This window comes from Bubalus kerabau, chromosome 5, assembly GCF_029407905.1.
Source record: "Bubalus kerabau isolate K-KA32 ecotype Philippines breed swamp buffalo chromosome 5, PCC_UOA_SB_1v2, whole genome shotgun sequence".
NCBI classification, from domain to species: Eukaryota; Metazoa; Chordata; class Mammalia; order Artiodactyla; family Bovidae; genus Bubalus; species Bubalus kerabau.
This window is the reverse complement of record NC_073628.1, coordinates 111,172,527-111,178,526: the sequence shown is the minus strand read 5'-3', so window position 1 is coordinate 111,178,526 and position 6,000 is coordinate 111,172,527. Positions and strand designations below refer to the sequence as shown.

General features: G+C 39.5%; 1 protein-coding gene across 1 annotated transcript in view; it reads left to right on the top strand.

The window, feature by feature from the left end:
• Window positions 1-394: 394 nt before the first annotated feature.
• MRPS14 (mitochondrial ribosomal protein S14) overlaps window positions 395-6,000 on the top strand; it is a 51,974-nt gene continuing 46,368 nt past the window's right edge. Inside the window, exon 1 of the mRNA XM_055582733.1 lies at window positions 395-399. The gene's annotated coding sequence lies outside the window, so the exon portion shown is untranslated. The remainder of the gene's footprint in view (window positions 400-6,000) is intronic.

Here is a 6,000-nt window from a genome sequence, read left to right as displayed (position 1 = left end):
TGAGTCCTCTGCTCAGGGTTTCATGAGGTTGCAATCAAGGTGTTGACTATGCTGCATTCTCATTTGAAGGCCTGACTGGGGAAGAATCTGCTACTAAGCTCATTCTGTTTTGGGCATAATTCTTTTCCTTGAGTTCGTGTGGTTGAGAGCACTGGATTTTTTAGAGAACATCTACTTCCCTGCCATGTGGCCCTCTCCCTAGGCAGGTCACCTTATAGCAGCTGGCTTCTTTGCAAGGTCAGTAAATCTCTTACTCTAGTCTGCTAAAATGGAATTATATAATGTATAAGATTTCTCTTGTTGATTTTACCATAGTGCATTGATTAGAATAAAGGTACAGGTTCTGCCTGCATTCCAGGGGAGGGGGCTACACAAAGATGTGGACACCAGTACATGGGGATTATTGGGATCTTGTCTGCCTAGGATCGATCTGCCACAATGTTGATACATGTCACTCTGGTCCACTTATTTCTGTTGTTACCTGCATTGTATGAATACACCACAAAAATCTACCCACTTTGCTGTTAATGATTAGGTGATTAGGGTAATTCCAATTACTTGAAGTTATAAATAATGCTATGCTTAATAATCCTTACAGGTCTCTTCTATACATGGGAAAAAGTTTTAGACCCTGAAGCACACATCTTCAACTTTACTAAATATGGCTAAATTATTCTCTGGAATAGTTATACCTATTTCTATTCTACCCAGGAGTATATGACTCTCCTACTCTTGAAATAGAATTACTTTAATTTTTTACATTATGGGCAACCTGGCATGAGTGAAATAGTATCTGTTGTATCTATTTATTATTTTCCTAATCAATACTAAGGTTGAGTATTTTTTCCTTTTTTTTTTCCAGTTATTATTTGTTTCCGCTTCTGGGAACTGTCCTGGATTTTGTGTATTTTCTTATTGATTTGTAGTCCTTTATGTTTCCTAGATCTTAATTCTTGGCATTATTGCACTAACACTATTTTCTTCTTATTTGTGCTTCTCTTTTAACTATTTTTCCTGGTATTTTTCTGTGCAGACGTTTTTCATTTTAATTTGTTCAAATGTATCAGCCTTTCCCTTTATGATTTGTTGTTTCAATGACTTAAGAACTATTTCTCTATCTTGAGGTAAATAGATAGGCACCTATATTTTCCTATAAAGGTATCAAAGTTTTGCTTAACACATTTATATTTCTATCAGTAGTATACCCAGAATTTATGTTTTAGTGAAACTGTACTCACAGAAAACTAGTCAATCTAATCACACTAGGACCACAGCCTTGTCTAACTCAATGAAACTAAGCCATTCCTGTGGGGCAACCCAAGACGGGCGGGTCATGGTGGAGAGATCTGACAGAATGTGGTCCACTGGAGAATGGAATGGCAAACCACTTCAGTATTCTTGCCTTGAGAACCCCATGAACAGTATGAAAAGGCAAAATGATAGGATACTGAAAGAGGAACTCCCCAGGTCAGTAGGTGCCCAATATGCTACTGGAGATCAGTGGAGAAATAACTCCAGAAAGAATGAAGGGATGGAGCCAAAGCAAAAAGAATACCCAGCTGTGGATGTGACTGGTGATAGAAGCAAGGTCTGATGCTGTAAAGAGCAATATTGCATAGGAACCTGGAATGTCAGGTCCATGAATCGAGGCAAATTGGAAGTGGTCAAACAAGAGATGGCCAGAGTGAATGTCGACATTCTAGGAATCAGCGAACTAAAATGGACTGGAATGGGTGAATTTAACTCAGATGACCATTATATCTACTACTGCGGGCAGGAATCCCTCAGAAGAAATGGAGTAGCCATCATGGTCAACAAAAGAGTCCAAAATGCAATACTTGGATGCAATCTCAAAAACGACAGAATGATCTCTGTTCGTTTCCAAGGCAAACCATTCAATATCACAGTAATCCAAGTCTATGCCCCAACCAGTAATGCTGAAGAAGCTGAAGTTGAACAGTTCTATGAAGACCTACAAGACCTTTTAGAACTAACACCCAAAAAAGATGTCCTTTTCATTATAGGGGACTGGAATGCAAAAGTAGGAAGTCAAGAAACACCTGGAGTAACAGGCAAATTTGGCCTTGGAATACGGAATGAAGCCGGGCAAAGACTAATAGAGTTTTGCCAAGAAAATGCACTGGTCATAGCAAACACCCTCTTCCAACAACACAAGAGAAGACTCTACACATGGACATCACCAGAGGGTCAACACCAAAATCAGACTGATTATATTCTTTGCAGTCAAAGATGGAGAAGCTCTGTACAGTCAGCAAAAACAAGACCGGGAGCTGACTGTGGCTCAGATCATGAACTCCTTATTGCCAAATTCAGACTTAAATTGAAGAAAGTAGGGAAAACCACTAGACCATTCAGGTATGACCTAAATCAAATCCCTTATGATTATACAGTGGAAGTGAGAAATAGATTTAAGGGCCTAGATCTGATAGATAGAGTGCCTGATGAACTATGGAATGAGGTCGTGACACTGTACAGGAGACAGGGATCAAGACCATCCCCATGGAAAAGAAATGCAAAAAAGCAAAATGGCTGTCTGGGGAGGCCTTACAAATAGCTGTGAAAAGAAGAGAAGCAAAAAGCAAAGGAGAAAAGGAAAGAAATAAACATCTGAATGCAGAGTTCCAAAGAAGAGCAAGAAGAGATAAGAAAGCCTTCTTCAGCGATCAATGCAAAGAAATAGAGGAATACAACAGAATGAGAAAGACTAGAGATCTCTTCAAGAAAATCAGAGATACCAAAGGAACATTTCATGCAAAGATGGGCTCGATAAAGGACAGAAATGGTATGGACCTAACAGAAGCAGAAGATATTAAGAAGAGGTGGCAAGAATACACAGAAGAACTGTACAAAAAAGATCTTCATGACCCAGATAATCACGATGGTGTGACCACTGACCTAGAGCCAGACATCCTGGAATGTGAAGTCAAGTGGGCCTTAGAAAGCATCACTACAAACAAAGCTAGTGGAGGTGATAGAATTCCAGTTGAGCTATTCCAAATCCTGAAAAATGATGCTGTGAAAGTGCTGCACTCAATATGCCAGCACATTTGGAAAACTCAGCAATGGCCACAGGACTGGAAAAGGTCAGTTTTCATTCCAATCCCAAAGAAAGGCAATGCCAAAGAATGCTCAAACTACCACACAATTGCACTCATCTCACACGCTAGTAAAGTAATGCTCAAAATTCTCCAAGCCAGACTTCAGCAATACATGAACCATGAACTTCCTGATGTTCAAGCTGGTTTTAGAAAAGGCAGAGGAACCAGAGATCAAATTGCCAACATCCACTGGATCATGGAAAAAGCAAGAGAGTTCCAGAAAAACATCTATTTCTGCTTTATTGACTATGCCAAAGCCTTTGACTGTGTGGATCACAATAAACTGTGGAAAATTCTGAAAGAGATGGGAATACCGGACCACCTGACCTGCCTCTTGAGAAATTTGTATGCAGGTCAGGAAGCAACAGTTAGAACTGGACTTGGAACAACAGACTGGTTCCAAATAGGAAAAGGAGTGCGTCAAGGCTGTATATTGTCACCCTGCTTATTTAACTTATGTGCAGAGTACATCATGAGAAACGCTGGACTGGAAGAAACACAAGCTGGAATCAAGATTGCCAGGAGAAATATCAATAACCTCAGATATGCAGATGACACCACTCTTATGGCAGAAAGTGAAGAGGAACTCAAAAGCCTCTTGATGAAAGTGAAAGTGGAGAGTGAAAAAGTTGGCTTAAAGCTCAACATTCAGAAAACAAAGATCATGGCATCTGGTCCCATCACTTCATGGGAAATAGATGGGGAAACAGTAGAAACAGTGTCAGACTTTATTTTTCTGGGCTCCAAAATCACTACAGATGATGACTGCAGCCATGAAATTAAAAGATGCTTACTCCTTGGAAGGAAAGTTATGACCAACCTAGATAGCATATTCAAAAGCAGAGACATTACTTTGCCAACAAAGGTCCATCTAGTCAAGGCTATGGTTTTTCCTGTGGTCATGTATGGATGTGAGAGTTGGACTGTGAAGAAGGCTGAGCACCGAAGAATTGATGCTTTTGAACTGTGGTGTTAGAGAAGACTCTTGAGAGTCCCTTGGACTGCAAGGAGATCCAACCAGTCCATTCTGAAGGAGATCAGCCCTGGGTTTCTTTGGAAGGAATGATGCTAAAGCTGAAACTCCAGTACTTTGGCCACCTCATGCGAAGAGTTGATTCATTGGAAAAGACTCTGATGCTGGGAGGGCTTGGAGGCAAGAGGAGAAGGGGACGACAGAGGATGAGATGGCTGGATGGCATCACTGACTTGATGGACATGAGTCTGAGTGAACTCCAGGAGTTGGTGATGGACAGGGAGGCCTGGCGTGCTGTGATTCTTGGGGTCGCAAAGAATCAGACATGACTGAGCAACTGATCTGATCTGATCTGATACCCAGGGTAAAAGAAAGCATCCAATTTTATTTTCTTTTTCTATGTAGATACCTAGTTGTTAAAACATCATTTATTTAATAGGCCATGTTAGCCCCTCTAATATGCTATGTCATCTCTAATTTATTAAAGTTTCATATGTGTGTGGGTTTGCTTCTCAGTTCTCTATTCTGTTTCCTTGATTTGTTTATTCCTATCCAGTATTCCCTGCCTTGATTATTATAATTTTATGTTTTAATATCTAATCAGGCATTCCCTACCATCTCATTCTTCTCTTCCAAAAAAAAAAAATTAGTCTATATAAGACCTTTGTTGTTTTATATAAACTTAGATTCAGAAGGTCAAGTTCCATGAAAAGGCTTGCTGGGATTTTATTGGGGTAGTCTTCAATTTGTAGACTGACTTAAAGAAAGTTATAAGCTAAAAATTTTCCTTTTAAATTTTATATGTTGAAGTGTTTACACCCAGTACCTCCAATGTGTATTTGGAGATAGATTCTTTAAAGAGGTAAAGTTAAATATAGGTAGGTCACAGGTAGACCCTAACCCAATATGACTGGTGTCCTTCTAAGAAGAGGAGATTATGACACAGACATCATGACCATATGAAGACACAGAGAAAAAATGACAGTCTGCAAGCCAAGGAGAGAGGTCTCAGAAGAAACCAAACCTGTTGACAACTTGATCTGTTCTAGTCTCCAGAACTATGGAAAAAAAAAAAATTCTCTGTTGTTTAAGCCACCCAGTCTATGGTATTGTTATAGTAACCCTAAAAAACTAATACAGGGAATTTTGAAAGAATCACAACCCTGAGTTTTCTTGTCTACAGAGATAAGCCCTCTCACCATTTATCTGGATCTTCCTTAAGAAAGTTTTACAATTTTCTCCATAGTGATCTTATAGATCTTTTATTAGATTTACTCTAAGGTACTTCATTTTTTTTTTCATTCTCTTTTAATTCCAGTAGTTTTTCCATAGATTTTTAGAGGTTTTATGTAAATAGTCATATCATGTATTAATAAACAGTGACTGTTTAACTTCCTTCTTTCCTGCCCTTATAATTTTTGATATGACGGAACAGAAGCACTGAAAGCTGGTGTCCTTGTGTTGATTTTGATCTTCAAGGTGTTACTTCTCCAATTGCAAGGATGCACTGAACATTTTTATGAAGGAGTTTTGCTACCTGACATCCTGTAACACAAGCTTGATAAATCCCTCTCCTGCCCCCTCTTTTTCTAGCTCCTTCTCACTCTTCTTCCTTCAGTACAACCTATCTGTTCTGAGCTTTGTGTCTTAAAAATAAAGTGAAGTCATGTGGAGATTCACATGAGATGCTGATGGCTGATTATCGATCAGATGGCACATTCACATTTTAAGACAAAAGTCTAGGTCCGAGGAACAAATATGACTGTTGGGGCCCGAGTGTTCATCTTCTCAGATCCTGACAGTCATGGGAAACACACCCCCTTTACAGCTTCCTTTAAAAAATACCACTTCTCAGGCTTCCTTGGTGGTACAGTGGATAGGAACCCACCTGCCAATGCAGAGGACATG